A 16,927-nucleotide genomic window follows, 5' to 3' on the forward strand; every position below is an offset into this window, starting at 1 on the left:
AAGCTGAAATTTGATAGTGCCAGCCAGGCAATATGCATTTGAGGACTGGAATTAACCTCTGTCCCAGAATGGGAATGTCTAATGTACGTGCAATATTGGACCTAGACCTCATTATAATTAGATTGGAGAGCTCTGCAGGCATCCCCAGGCAGTCTCCAAGTGTTGTTCTGCTGCAATAACCAAAATTGGTCCTCAGGTAAGGAAGGACTTGTTTGAGAATGGTGTGGTGGAGAAATCAGGAGTGGGCACTGAGAGGAGATGGGACAATCGGGAGTGGGTAGGAAAGGGGAGGCAGTCAGATGCAGGATGCATGGTCCTTGCAATATCAGGAGTGATCTTCCAGACTCCACATCCTGTTGTTATTTTTAAATCCTTTCCACAGCAACTCCTGGTGGTCTCTTTAAGGCCCATTGGTTGTCTTGTACTTAGGTTTGATTATCTTAACCACACTGGGCCAAGCATCAGCTACATTTGGGATATTGATAAAGAGTCCTAAAATGGTTGTTATTCACCTCTGCATAGGGGCTAATGTCTGGTCCAAGCACTGGACCTGGATGCCTGTACTGTTGTATGTGCCACCCACTATATTGCATGTTTAGAAGCCAATGCTGCACTTATTAATAAACATAGGAGAGTAAGAAACAGAATAGTAGTTATTTGGCTCCTCATTCATTCAAAGAAAGATCATGGCTGACTTTTTTTTAACCTCAGCTCCACATTCCTGCACTAACTCCATATCCTGCAATTCCCTTAACATTCAAGAATCAATCTGTCTCTGTCTTGTGTATACACAGTGGCTGAGCCTCCACTGCTCTCGTGTAGAGAATTCCAAAGATTTATCACCCTTTGGCTGAAAATATTTCTTCTCATCTCAGACCCAAATTGCTTAAACTCACCTCATAGTATAGCGGTAGTGTAGCGGTTAGCGTAACGTTATTACAGCGCCAGTGACCTGGGTTCAATTCTGGCCGCTGTCTGTAAGGAGTTTGTACCTTCTCCCCGCGTCTGCGTGGGTTTCCTCCGGGTGCTCCGGTTTCCTCCCACATGCCAAAGACGTACGGGTTAGGAAGTCGTGGGCACGCTATGTTAGCGCCGGAAGAGTGGTGACACTTGCGGGCTGTTCCCAGCACATTCTCAGTAATGCAAAAAGACACATTTCACTTGTGTGCTTTGATGTACATGTGACTAATAAATAAATATCTCATCTTATTTTATCACCTCTTCCTCATCTGAGGAATTAATCTTGTGAAACCTTGGTGCACTTTTCCCAAAGCAATAATCTCCCTCGGTAGACATGGAGAGGAATCTGTACATAATATTCTCAGTACAGTTTCACTAGGGCTTTTATAGTCCCAGTAAGATGCCTTTACTCTTATCGTCAAATCTTCTTGCAATAAAGGTCAACATGCCATTTGCCCTTCCCAACTGCATGCACCTTAACTTTCAGTAATCCACGTAGGGCACCCGGCTTCCTGTGGACACCAACCCCTCTTGACGTCCTACCATTTCAAGAGTATTTTGCTTTACTATGTTTTTCTACAAAGTGGATTGCTTCACAATTTTCATATCTGCCCTGTTCTTGCCAAATTCTACATCCCCCAAAGCCTCTCTGCATTCTCCTCATGATTCACACTGGCTCCTAGCTTTGTATCATCATAAGCCAAACATTTTGCAGTCCTAGAAAGTAATTTTAATGAGCACACACAGCCAATCAAATGCAAACTGTGGAAATCGAAGCTCTCGGCATTCATTTTGACCTGGTAATTGAAATAAATGTTACAACAATCCTGAAGTCCACAAAAACAGTGGGAGGGAGGAAATATGTCCTCAGGTGTTTGCCCATTCTACCATTTTATTGTTGGCAGAAGTTCAACCAGTTATACATAACAAGAGGCAAAAACAAACTGCTGGAGGAATCAGCGTGTTTAGCAGCATCTTAGATAATCCTATTTTATTACTCTCCATAAAATTGGACACTGACACCACTGATGCTCTATGTAAATCACGGATGTACGCTGAATCCCATGGTAGCTCTATGATACTCCTTACTCACCTTTCCTCCCTTCTGGACAGGTAAATCAGCTAACTTGGACCCACTATGCCACAATTTTCCAGCTTGAACTATTCTTCAATGGAATTGAGAAATCAATTTTTATGAGTTAACATTACTAGCTTCTTCCCAACCCAGCCCCAGGTATTTGTTAGAAGCTTTGAGTAACTTAAATGCGGTTTTCAAAACTCCTCCGAGAACCTGAATGAACAATGCAGAATAAAATAATTATAATCCTTGCTTTCAATCTCAGTAATGACTTTTATTTGAAGAAAACACTTTCAAAATGCAAAGAAGATAAATTCCTTAGTGACAAATAGAAAGTAGTTTCAAATAAAACTTATCAGCTTTCTTTAGAGACAAAATGATGCAATGCACATGTTCATCATAGATTACAAAATATTGCAATACATACAATTAAAGCATAAAAATTAATTGCCTGTCGTTCACATAAAAGCTGCTTTATGCGTGTTTTAAAGTGAAAGTGACCATTCCCTGTTGAAATCCCACCCACTGGAAAATTAGACCAGACGTTTTCGGGCGTAATTCACCTTAGTACAGCTAACCATTTTTTGATGTCATTTGCTCATGTAATAACATCATCAATACGCATAACATTCATATCTGAATACAAACAGAACTCAGACCAACAGCGGGTAAGGGATGACCAAGTGAAATTTGGAGTAAGTCAGGAAGGAGATGGAAATGAAAGGTTCCTTGGTGGGGTATTAATACATTGCTGTCTGCACCCACCTATCTGAGTTTTCATTGCTCTCAATGTTTCACACACATCATTGTTTATTGCAGCTATGTACAACAGAGATGTGTGCTGCAGCCTCTGCTGAATGATCTGTCTATGCCTTGCGGTTAAGTGGTGAGTTGGTTGTTTGTAGCCAGACACAGGAAGACTCATGTCCCCCAAGCACCCACCTTTTCTAAAGCTACTCTGGCTGCCACTGAGCCCGCTTACCAAAACCTCTGACTCATTTCCCGTGATTCCTAGCGTCGATGGTGTGCCAGTTGTGATTTCTGCAGACAACTGCTGTCAGGAACCTTACATGTCAGCAATAATGGTGAAAACCACCCTAATGACTTTTTATTGGCAAAATTGTCCTAATTTCAAGCCTTTTTGGGGGTCTTCTAATTGAGCATTACCACAAAATACAGCAATGCATTTAATATACCAAATAATGGCAAAATTTTTGTACAATGTGTCTGATTTCCATAGAAAAATTAATACTGTACCTCCTATATTTAGACTATCACTTCAGGATTCCACATATTTAGCCGGTACAATGAAACTTGAAAGCCTGTGTGATTTGATTTCATCTGTCAAAGGCAAATTGGGTATTGTTAGGATATGAGGTTTTGGACTTTTGGTCAGTTATTGTCAGAGATAAGAGTTTGTTTCATTCAGTCCTATAAAGGAAATACTATTTTCCAGTTCCAGCAAAGATAACATTAACCTGCCTCTTTTTCCTTCCCCCAACCCCAATTCTGCTTCATATTTCAGCAACTGCTGTTTTAATTTCATGGTTGTTAAGTTTTTTTTTCTCTTTAATTTGTACTTTTAGGAGTTCCATCACCTATGTAAGCTTGCATGTCCTCTCCTCTCCATATTTCCAGCTTGTGCAAGTTTCTGTTTCCCAGCTGCTCAGCAGCTGTTAGTGAGCGCTGTCTGGAGTACGTATGCTGTCTACCATGGGAAATTAAATCTGGGTCAGTGACATAGAGCAGAGGAATATTAGACACATGTTGACCAAAACAGAGAAGTTAAATCCCACACACAATTTTCTTTATCAATACATCTAATGCCAGATATGCATTTTAAGTTCCTTTCAGCATCCAATAATTTAGTCTATCTTCTTAGGTTACCTCATACATTAAAGCACCTGAACTTGAACATTAGAGTCTATTGCAGGTACAAGTTGAGGTTTTAGTTTATCTATTTGTTTTAAATGTTTACTCATTCTGATTTTACCATGACTGTTACAACCAGCATCCTCAAGTATTATTTTCAGTTCTGTAAAATTATTTAAATTCATTTTTAGACGATAAGCATTGGTGGCAAGAACACCATTTATTTCCCATCTTTAATTTCCCTTGAAAAGTTAGTGGCGAGCTGTCTCTTTGAACTGCTGTTGTCCTTCTGGTGAAGGTACTTCCACAGTGCTGATGGGGAGGGATTTCCAGGGTTTAGACCCGGCAACAATAAAGGACTGGTGATAGATTTCCAAGTCAAGATTGCAGGGACCTTGGAGGGGAACTTGCAGGTGGTGGTGGGAATGAATGACGCGGGTGGTTGATGATGTGATGGTTGAGAAGGCTGCTATGTTCTGGAAGGAGTTGAGTTTTTGAGAGATGTTGAGGCTGCGCTCACCCAGGTAAGTGGAGAACAATCTATCACACTCCCTACTTGTGCATTGCAGATGAGTTTGGGGTATCAGGAGGTGAGCCAGTCACCACAGGGTTCCCAACTTCTGACTTACTCTCATGGCCACGGTATTGATGTGGCTGGTCCAGTTGACTTTCTGGTTAATGGTGACCTATTCCACTCCCTCCACCCCGCCCCCGCACCCACACGTATGTTGATAGTGCGAGACTCAGCGATACAATGCCCTTGAATGTCAAGTACAGATGGTTGGACACTCTTTTGATAACTGAAAGTTTTCATATTGATTGGCTCATTCTAAATGTTAGCCTGTTGTCACTTTGAATGCTGAATTATCATCTGCCTCCAACTAAAGTCAAGCTGTACATAAGTAATCAGTTCTGCAATGGGCAGGCACGGTAGTGTAGAGGTTAACGTAACGCTTTACAGCGCCAGCAACCCGGGTTCAATTCCTACCACTGTCTGTAAGGAGTTTGTACATTCTCCCCGTGTCTGTGTGGGTTTCCTCCGGGTGCTCCGGTTTCATCCCACATTCCAAAGACGTATGGGTTAGGAAGTTGTGGGCATGCTATGTTGGCGCCGGAAGCGTGGCGACACTTGCGGGCTGTCCCCCAGTACGCTCTACGCAAAAGATGCATTTCACTGTGTGTTTCGATGTACATGTGACTAATAATGATATCTTATCTTATCTGATGGTTTCATCATTAACAGGCAAAATTATTTCGACAAAAATCAAAAGAACTGTGGATGCTGGAAATTCTGGAATAAAAACAGAAAATGCTGGAAACACTCAGCAGGTCAGGAGGCATCTGTGGAGGGAGGAACAGAGACAATGTTTCAGGTGGAAGACATTAGCCCTGTTTCTCTTTCCACAGATGCCGCCTGGCTTGCTGAGTGTCTGCAGCATTTTCTGTTTCTATAAAACATGCTGATCCTGAAGGAACTTGCAAAGGTTGAATGGAGTAGTTTGTCTACAGGCAAAGGGACATCTGGCAAGTGGGATACTTCTGGAAGGGAGATATCGAGAATTCAAGATCTGCATGTTCCTGTTAGGTGGGTTTGCAGAAGATGTCAGTGAAACTGTCGAGTTCCGCATGGGTACAAGAGATGGCACCAATATAGTCGTGGATATTCCTCTCACTTTTTACAGACCAAGGGCATAGCTATGGGCACTCACATGGGCACCAGCTATGCCTGCCTCTTCGTTGGCTATGTTGAACAGTCTCTGTTCCAAGCCTACTCCTGCCCCATTCCTCAACTCTTTCTCTGCTATATCGACGACTGCATTGGTGCCACCTCTTGTACCCGTGCGGAACTTGACAATTTCATAAATTTCACTACTAATTTTCACCCAGCTCTCCAATTCACTTGGACTATCTCTGATACCTCTCTCTCCTTCCTCGATCTTTCTGTCTCCACCGCAGGAGATTCCTTATCCACTGACAAACCCACTAACCCACTGACGCCCACAACTACCTCGATTACAGCTCCGCCCACCCTGTCTCTTGCAAGGACGCGATCCCTTTTTCTCAATTTCTCCACCTCCACCACGTCTGCTCCCAAGACGAGGCTTTCCACTCCAGGACATCCGAGATGACCAACATCTTTTCTAACTGGGTCTTCCCCCCCGACTGTGGTCGAGAGAGCTCGCACCCGTAACTCTGCCATTTCCCGCACCTCTGCTCTCACCCCCACCCCTCCCAGACCCAACAGGGATAGGGTCCCCCCCTTGTCCTCACACTTCATCCCACCAGCCTACGTATCCAACACTTCATTCTCTGCCACTTCTGCCATCTCCAACAGGATCCCACCACCAAGCGTATCTTCCCCTCCCCAGCCCTTTCTGCCTTAGGGATTTCTCTCTCCGCGACTCCCTGGTTCACTCCTCCTCTCCCCACTTATCCTGCTCCCACCCCGAGAACTTTCCACTGGCCCCGCCATAGGTGCAACACCTGCCCCTACACCGCCTCCATCACCTCCATCCAGAGACCCAAACAGCCCTTTCAGGTGAGAGAGAGATTCACCTGCACCTTAATATCATCTACTGCATTCGGTGCTCCAAGTGTGGCCTCCTCAACACTGGGGAGACCAAACGCAGCCTAGGTGACCATTTTGCAGAACACCTGCGCTCTGCCATAACCGCGATCTGCATCTCCCCGTTGCCGGTCACTTCAACTCCCCCTCCCGCACTATCACTGATATGTCAGTCCTCGGCCTCTTCCACTGCCGGGAGAATTCCAAACGCTAACCGGAGGAACAGCACCTTATTTTCCATCTTGGAACTTTGCAGCCTAACGGCATGAACATTGAATTCTCCCACTTTAGGTAATCCTCACCCCCTTCCCCACAAACACCACCCCCCCCTCCACAAACACCACCCCCCCCTCCACAAACACCACCCCCCCCCACAAACACCCCCTCCACCACAAACACCCCCCCCACAAACACCCCCCCACCACACACACCCCCCCACCCCCAAACACCCCCCCACCACAAACACCCCCCACCCACAAACACCACCCCACCCCCCACAAACACCCCCCCACCACAAACACCCCCCACCCACAAACACCCCCCCACCACAAACACCCCCCCCCACCAACCCCCCCCCACCACAAACACCCCCCCACCCACACACACCCCCCCACCACAACCACCCCCCACCCACAAACACCACCCCCCCACAAACACCCCCCCACCAGAAACACCCCCCCACCCCCCACACACCCCCCCCCACCACAAACACCCCCCCACCCACAAACACCCCCCACCACAAACACCCCCCCACCCACAAACACCACCCCCCCACCACAAACACCCCCCCACCACAAACACCACCCCCCCACAAACACCCCCCCCCACAAACACCCCCCCACCACAAACACCCCCCCACCATGCTTTTCTCTTCTTCTCTTTCCCAGCCTCTTTTTTTCTGCCTTTTTTTTCCTTTCTCTCCCTACCTTTGACCCACCCCCTGGTGGATCTGCTCTCCCCTCCTCCCCCGCACCTGCCTATCACTATCTCTTAGCTGCATCCACTTATCCCCATCTTGTACCCACCCCACCTTCCCTCTTTTGTCCACCTATCACTGCTCTGTTTTTCCCTTTCCCCTTTTCCTATCTTCAGTCCTGACCCAAAACGTTGACCGCCTGCTTTTCTCCACAGATGCTGCCTGGCCTGCTGAGTTCCTCCAGCATATTCTTCCTGTAGTGGGGCAACTAGAATTGCACAAAGTACTCCAGCTGTAGCCTAACTAGTGTTTTATAATGTTGTACCATAGTCTCCCTACTCGTACATTCTATACACTGGCTAATGAAGGCAAGTATCCCATATGCCTTCCTCACCACCTTGTCACCTTCAAGGATGCTCTGTTCCTCAATATTTCAAAGGGCCCTACCATTAATAGTGTGTGTTCTGGCCTTGTTAGTACTCCCAAAGTGCATCACCTCCCAGTCCCAACTGTACACCTATCTGAAATGGCTGTGCAATTTCATTGGAGACATTTGCTATTACTGAAGCTTGAGGAATAATTATAAAAGGCACAAAGCTGAGGAAAAACGGAAAGTTTATGAGCTGATAGACTTGGACTTGGCTAGATATTCCACCTAAAACTGTCCCCTAGAATAGTGTAATCTTAAACCAGTACTTGTACAGGAGTCATTTCTATTTTTTTCTAGTGGGGAGCCTTGCCAAGAATGCAAATTAATGAATAATTTTTTTGGATCACTTGTTTTACCAATGATCACAACATCCACAGCGTGCTCCTGAATTGGCAAAATGTGCTCCCAGCAGGAATCCCAAAGTCAAAAATTGATTCTGCACAAGGAACACAGATGTATGCTTTGATTTGCAAGGGATGATTTCTGCGTAGCAATTCCAAATTAAAGAGTAACATGTGTAACATTCTCCACTGCTGCCAGCCAATTATCACAAAGCAGGCTACTGAATCTTGAACTGAATCTTGGTGGTCCATACTAAACATATTCTTGCCTCTATCAAGAATTAATAATTTAGAAGAACAATTTTATAGGAGCTCTGCAAACCATTGTTGAGCTCCATCAAAGAGTCACATTGCTTTGTGAATACTACAAATGTAAATGAATATTTTATAGTTCTCTAACTGCTAAAATCAAATTACCTGCTTTAGAAGGATGCTTTTTTTGATGCCAATTGCCTTGCTATTTAAATAAGAGACTGCAGCACACCTGGCTGCCTGTCAATTCAACTATTGTGTTCAAGGAACTTTATCTGTAATAATAGCCTCAACCAATAACATTAGTGGACCCATACAGACATGCTACCTAATTGAAAATAATGTTCCCTCTTCATCAGCTGATCACATTCCACATTCCTTTCAGAAAGGTGGCCTCATAGGATTGGTTTAGTAAAATGGGTAATTAGTCTTTTTGTGTTAGAAGGTCAGTGACAATTCAAGAGCTTCAATGATCTGCATAGTATTTTAATTCAAGATTTAATAGCCTCTATCTTAAACATGCATGTATATAAGTTCTGTCCGGTGATTACATTTTCATTCCAAATCAAATTTACTATCAGGTGACAATCCTCTTCCTTTGCACTGGAAAATGGCATGAAACACAAGAACACAAGAAAATAGGAGCAGGAATAGGCCACTTAGACGCAAAAGCCTGCCCCACCATTCAATATGATCCCGGCTGATCTGCCCCAGGTCTCAACTCCTCTGCCAGTTCTACTTTCCTTCAATTCTCGCATCTTTCAGAAATATCTAACTTCCCTTTAAACACCAGCAGTTTTCTAGCCTCCACAACCCTCTGGAATATAGTATTCTACAGTTTCAGCACTTTCCGATGCATCTCAGGTTGAAATGACTGTTCTATAATCCTGTTACCATGTCCCTTCATGTGAGATCTTCCCACTGTCTTAAATATAATATATCAATGTCCACCTTCTCATGACCCCTTATGTTTTATATGTTTCAATAAGATCAGTCTTCAGTCTTCTAAATCCTAAAGAACACAGGTCTAACTTTTATAGCAGCTTGTGATAGGCCAACACTCTCATCCCACAAATTAACCTAGTGAACTGCCTCCAAAGCTACTATATCCTTTCTTACATAGAGGGACAAAAATTGTGCACAGTGCTTCAGGTGTGGCGTCACCAATGCCCTGTACAATTGTAACAATGGTTCTGTATTTTTGAACTCCAATCCCCTAAAAATAAAGGCCAGTATGCCATTTGCCTTCTTAATTACTTGCCACATCTGCCTGCTAATGTTTTGTGTTTCATGGACAAGAATACCTGGATCCTTCTTTATTTCACTTATTTGCAGTCCGACTCCACTTAGAAATAGTCTGCCTTTTGATTTGTGTTACTGAAGTGCATGACTGCACACTTTCCGACATTAAACTCCATTTGCCAAGTTTTTGTCCATTCACTCTTCCCATCTGTATCCTAATATTCTCATTGCAGTCACCTACTTTTGTGTCATCAGCAAATTTGAACACCTTACACTGTGTCCTCTCCTCCAAGTCAATCAGATCGATAGTAAATAACTGAGGGCCAAGAAATGAGCACTTGGGGCACTCCACTAGTTACATCTTTCTTGTCTGAAAATGACCCATTTATTCTAAATCTCTCTTTCTATGTTATAATCAGTCTTTAACCCATGTTACTTCAATTACAGCACCCTCCAATACCAAGAGCTCTTATGTGCACCAGCCTTGTATATGGCACCTCACCAGATGCCTTCTGAAAATACAAATACTCTACCCTTACAGGTTCCTGTCTATCAACTCTGGTTTGTTCCATCCTCAAAGAACTTAAAGAACTTAAAGAAATTAAAGGGACCCTGAAATGACCTTGACAAGTAGGATTAAGGAGAATACGAAACCTTTTATAAGTACATTAGAAGTGAGAGGATAACTAAGGAAAGAGTAGGTTCCCTCAGGGACCAAAGGGGGAATCTATGTATGGAGCCAGGGGATAGGAGCAAAGCCCTAAATGAACACTTGTCATGGATGTAGTTACATAAGATGTTGGTGAGGCCTCACTTGGAGTACTGTGTACAGTTTTGGTCACCTTGTTATAGGAAAGATGTTATTAAACTAGAAAGAGTGCAGAAAAGATTTACCAGGATATTGCCTGAACATGGGGGCCTGAGTCACCAGGAGAGGTTGTGTAGACTAGGACTTTATTCCCTGGAATGTAGGAGTTTGAGGAGAGACCTGATAGAGGTATATAAGATCATGAGGGGCATAGGCAGGGTGAAAGCAGACAGTCTTCTTCCCAGGGAGGAGGTGCTAAAATCAAGAGGGCATAGGTTTAAGATTGGAGATAAGAGATTTAAAAGGGACATCAGGGGCAGCTTCTTCACGCAAGGGGTGGTGCATATTTGGATTGAGCTGCCAGAAACAGTGGTTGAGGTGGGCACATTAGCAACATTTAAAAGCCATCTAGATAAATACATGGATAGGAGAAGTTTAGAGGGCTATGGGCCAAATGCAGGCAAATGGGACTAGCTCACTGGGCAACACAGTCGACATGGATGAATTGGGCCGAAGGGCCTGTTTTCATGCTGTAAGACCCTATGATATTCACCAGGGAGAAGGACAGGGAGGCTGGAGTATTAAGGATGAGGTACATTGATATTCCGGAGCATGGCTGCATTAGGAAGGAGGACGTGTCAGAAATATTGGCACACCTTAGGCTGGATAAATCCTCAGGACCTGACGGGACCTATCCCAGGATGCTAAGGGAAGCAAGGGAGGAAATTGCTGGGGCTCTGATGGAGTATTTTGCATCTCGGATTGCCATAGGTGAGGTACCAGAATACTGGAGGACAGCTAATGTTGTCTCCTTACTCAAAAAGGGCGGTGAGCATAAGCCTGGAAACTGCAGACCAGTGTGCTTTACATCACAGGGAGGGTTGTTGTTGCAGAAGGTTCTGAAGGTCAGGACTTATGTTCACTTGGAAAGGCAGGGAGTGATTTGGGGGAGTCAGCACGGTTTTGTGCAGGGGCGATCATGTTTCACAAATCTAATTGAGTTATTTGAGGAGGTAACTAAGAAAATTGCTGAAGGCAGTGCGGTGGAAATGGTTTACATGGACTTCAGTGAGGCTTTTGATATGGTCCTGCATGGTAGGCTGAGTCCTGCAAGGTTAAGGGACGAGGGATCCAAGGTTTGTGGACAAACTAGATCCAAATTTAGCTCGGTGATTAGAGACAGAAGGTAGTGGTAGCTGGGTGTTTTTTTGACAGGAAGTCTGTAACAAGTGGTGCACCGCAAGGGTCATTTGTAATATATATAGATATAAATGACTTGGATGAGAATGTAGGTGGTCTGATTAAGTTTGCAGACAACATGAACATTGGTGGAGTCATAGATAGTACAAAGGTTATCTAAAGATAGAGCAGGACATAAATCAGCTGAAATATTGGGTGGAGCAGGGGCAGATAAAACTTAATCTAAGTGTGTGAGGTAATGCATGCTGGGAAGTCAAGTTCTGGTAGGACCTACAAAGTAAATGGCAGGGGCTATAGGGGCATTGATGTAGAGGGGGACCTTGGGGTGCAAATCTATTGCTCACTGGAAATGGCAAACACAGGTGTATGGGCTATTGAAGAAGGATTCACTGTGCTTGCCTTGATAGGTTGAGGCATTGAGTATAAGAGTTGGGGCATCATGTTGCAGCTGTACAAAACATTGGTTAGACCGCACTTGGAATATTATTTATAGTTGCAATAGAGTGCAGAAGAGGTTCACCAGAATGTTGCCTGGGATGTAGTTATAAGGAAAGATTGCATTGGCTGGGTTAATTTTCACTGGAGCATAGGAGGCTGAGGGGCGACTTTATAGAGATTTATAAAATTATGAGGGCCATAGATAGGGTGGATAGTAGGAAACTTTTCCTCATTGCCGAGTTTCTAAGACTAGAGTGCATGCATTTAGGGTAAGGGGTAAGAAATTTAGAGGGGATCTGAGGAAGAACTTTCATTCAGAGGGTGGTTGGAATGAGGAATGCACTGCCTGAGTGTGTAGTGGAGGCAGGTACTCTCAGAACATTACTCGTTGCCTCATGGAATATTCCTTTCAATGTCGGGCATCTGAAGGACAAGTTTTCATCTGACTCGGGCAATCTGGAAGAGGAGGGTATCAGTTGCAGAGACATCTCCTGGAGGTTCTTAATATCACAACCTGCCTGTGCCCATTTGTCATGCAGAGACCCCACCTTGCCTTCTAATCCACCCAAAATGTAGATCTGTGCTGGTCCTTGGGTGGGATGGACCGTGCACAGTGTCGGGAGGTCTGACCTGTTACAAGTATTTATCTGCAGGACCAGGTGCTGAGAGGATTCAGAAAGAAGGCATGCAAGTCAGCATGCCTGGACAGATTGGACATTTGCAGTCTTAAGTCAAGCTGACTGAAGACACTTTAAGTGAGGAGGATGAAAGGATAAAAGTAATGGGCAGACAAAGTGTTCAGACAACCCAATGACAGTGCCTTTCTCAAGGCTCATTTCTCTTTCCGGGTCACTAATCTCCAGAAAGTCCTGCTACAGTTGCTGGGACTGCACTCACCTCTGTTGCTGGTATAAGGTCACTAAACCTTTTCCTACATTGAATCTCAGTCCCTTGACTAATGCTTTGCCGTTGACTCTGAAGCTACCACTGCCCCTGCCTTCAGGAGATTGGATCTGTGCATCTTCCCAGTAGTTGAAGAATCTGTGTCTCCGTGGCCTGATTCCCTCCACAAGGACTTCCAAGGAGGCATTAGGTACCCTGAGAAGCCCTACAATAGAACTGAGAGGGTTCTGTTCAGCACCAATACAATAAAAACTCGAAAGTGGGAGTCTTGTTGTTTCTTGTGGACAAAGCCATTATTTGCTTGACGTTAATGAACAGTAATTTCCCCACAATAAATCATAGTCTGAAAGAGGTTTCAAAACAGCCCTGGAGTGGTTTATGAACTTAAAGATGTGCTAAAATAGGATGGTGTGTTGTGAGATGGAAGCTGCAGAAGTCCATTGCCACCTGCCACATCTTTGCAGTGCAGAGCAAGGGGATGGATGTTTGTCAGACCTTAATGGATCCATTCTCCCACCAGGGGCGTGGTGCATAAAAGGAGGGAATCGCAGTACAATACAGAAAGCGAAATAGCTACAAACCGTTACGGTGCTTGGAAAAAGTGATTGAGAAAATATTTTGACTTGTGGAATATAATAAAGCAGGTGTTTTGATGAATGTATCAACATCAGAATGGAGACCAATTGATTAATTTGCTGTTGGGAATATCAGTGTGATGTACTTTTTTAGTGTGGCTGTTCACTGAAAGTCAAAGGTTGCACCTTGGAGCTCTAATTCATGTTAAGAATAGGATTGCATAAATAGTCATGACATTGGGTGTACCCTGACTCCAGGACAACATGAAGCACATTAATGTGAATAGCAGTTGGAAGTTCTCAGTCCAATCTGCTGATGTGGAAATGATTGCTAGTGTTGACTATGCTGGGCTTAATTGCCTTTATATGTGATTTGTACCTAACAATTGGACATTAATTGATCCAATTTCTAGGCTGACCTCTCAAAGGGATGCATTCCAGTTTACATTTTGGGTGGGAATTGTACTGTGAAAAGAGTTGAGATGGTTATTTTCCAATGATGCCACTTAGAAATATTTGAATGAGGCCTGGGAGGTAAGTTACTTGGGTTACTGTTTCAGTCATGTTTGTCACTTGCTTTGCCGACCAGATTGTGGTTTTGGACAAAATTACGCCTTGAATTCTTGTGTCACACAAAGTGGGCATTTCTGATCTGGGTGAGAGTGTAAGATGGAGAATATTAGATAAGCCACTTTTATACAATCTCCAGAATTTAAACAAGGTAAAGATCTAAAAAGAATGACTGATCATCAGAAGATGATTTTGCAAAATAGACAAAGTTAAATTTAACAGCAAAAGTATTCATTCTCTCCAGCTTTCCAGAAATCAGTCATGATCACTCACCATGTTTTTCACATTATTTCCAAGTACTTACTGATGATGTGAATCTCTCTCCTATTCCTGTGACCATATTTCAGGTTCTCCCTGCAGCAGCATAATCTTTGATTTACTCTATCAACACATGAGGGAATCACCAAATATTATAGATGTTCTGAGTGTGTCACACCTCTCTCAAACACCCTTCAATTAATAGAGTCATAGAGACATAGAGCACAGAAACAGGCCCCTCCGCTCAACTGGTCCATGCCGACCAAGGTTCCCATCTAGCTCATCCCATTTGTCCACATTTGGTCCGTATCCCTCTAAACCGTTCCTATCCATGTACCTATCCAAGTGTTTTTTAAATGTTGTTAGTGTAGCTGCCTCAATCAATTCCTCTGGCGGCTCATTTCATACATGCAAAAACTTGCCCCTCAGGGTCCTATTAATTTTCTCCCCTTTCACTAAAAAACAAAGCCCACTAGGTCTTGATTCCCCAGCCCTGGAAAAAGACTGTGTGCATTCACCCTATCTATGCCCCTCATAATTTTATACATTTCTATAATATCATCCTCATTCTTCTACACTCCCAACCTGCTCAACCTCTCTCCATAACTCAGTCCCTCAAGTCCTGGCAACATCCTTGTAAATCTCCTCACTCTTTCCAGTTTACTGGCATCTCTCCCACAGATGGATGACCAAAACTGAGTACAATATTCCAAGTGTGGCCTCACCAACATCTTGTACACCTGCAACAGAATGCCCCAACTTCTGTACTCAATGCCATGACTGATGATATATGATGTAAAAGCATCAATAAAGAGAGCAAGATATCCAATAACCTGCTCAGCCTTTGGGATAAACCTTTGAGATTATTAGGATAGCAAGAGCATGAATCAAGCAGTTTCTCTGTAAAGTATTTCCCCACTGCAATAATAATCAGTTGTCAATTGATCATCTGATCCATTTGCTCTTTCTCTCAGTTGAATGCAAATTGTCCTGAGCTATTACTTTGAAGAAGATCAAAAGAGATATTTATGGTGTGCTGGTCAATATTCACCCTTCAATTAACAATAATAAAACAGATTATCTTCTCACTATTAATGACATTTGTGGGAGTTTACTGAGTTCAATTTGGATCTTATGTTTTCTAGATTACAAAGGGACTGTGCTTCAAAAAGTACTTTATTGGCTGTAAAGCATTTTTGGGCTTCTGGGGTCCACCCTTGATCCTGGCCAAGGTTGTTACGAACAGGTCCAGGCAGTACATGGACTCTTGGTCCTGACGGTCTTCCTCTTTTCCACAGTTGTCTGTACTTGATTTCATTGAAACCTACAAAATTCTTTGGGGCCTTGATAGAGGAGATGTGGAGTTGGCATTTCCCTTGGCACCTGGGGATCACATTCACAACAGAGAAATTTCTTCACGCAGATGGTAGAATGTCTTTGGAATTCACCAGTCAAGAGAGTTGTGGTGGCTCAGTCACTCAGTATATTTAAGACAGATCAATGGAATTAAGGGATATGGGGTTAGTATAGGAGAGTGCTTTTGAGGTTAAAAGTAAAATCAGTCACAATCCTATTGAATGGTGGAGAAACTAAGAGGGACTGAATAGGATACACCAGCTTCTATTTGTTATTTATTTGGGTGGTCCTGGCGAGCAGACTTATTTTACTGCTTGTTTGCTTGATAGCTTTCAGAAGCAGTGAGGATCTGGGGTGTATATCCTAATTTAATAAACTTTATATTTTTCCCAGTTTTGATCCACCAATCATCACCATGGATACAATACAAAGAGAAGGCAGGCCAGCTTATCAACTTAAGAATGTAGCCATGATCTAGATCCCAAATCCCTTAAGTGTGATGCCAGAAGAGGCTGTTAGCTTGTAATTTTCTGATGTCCTTTCCATGCTGCATGATTGAGGTGCATTATGGCAGATACTCTTAAGTCTGAAACATGCATCCAATTTGACTTGGTCTGCAGCTTTTCCGCCTTTGCAGAGAAAACTCTTCCCCATTAATTTCAGCTGACAGTATAGAGCACTGATGAATTATTTTATTCAGATAAAGGAAAACACTTCCGGAAGTTACAGATATATTTTACAGCCAATCTAACAATACTATATATAACATTACTCAATTTTGCAAATTCTGGTACTTATTTTCTGATACATGCTCCAACCTGAACAGAAATTTTGGCATGCTGAAGTTTGCTCTTGGATAATTTATGTTTTTATTTACAGTATTTGGTTTAGGTTTAACATGTGTATTCAGCAATCACGGAAGAAGACAGATAGTTTGTGGTGCTACATTCACCTTTGATATCTGTGCCGGCTTATAAAATCTAATACAAAATTCTCTTCTGTTAATAACTAGTTTCTAAAAATATTAGACTCAAAGGCATCAAAGTACATTGCCAACAATGTTCAGTTAAAAAAATCCAATAAATAATGGACACAATAAATAGTACAGGCTTTGGATCTATATAATCCAATGGGCAGGCATCTCACTGATCATGTCATTCTC

This window comes from Pristis pectinata, chromosome 9, assembly GCF_009764475.1.
Source record: "Pristis pectinata isolate sPriPec2 chromosome 9, sPriPec2.1.pri, whole genome shotgun sequence".
NCBI lineage: Eukaryota > Metazoa > Chordata > Chondrichthyes > Rhinopristiformes > Pristidae > Pristis > Pristis pectinata.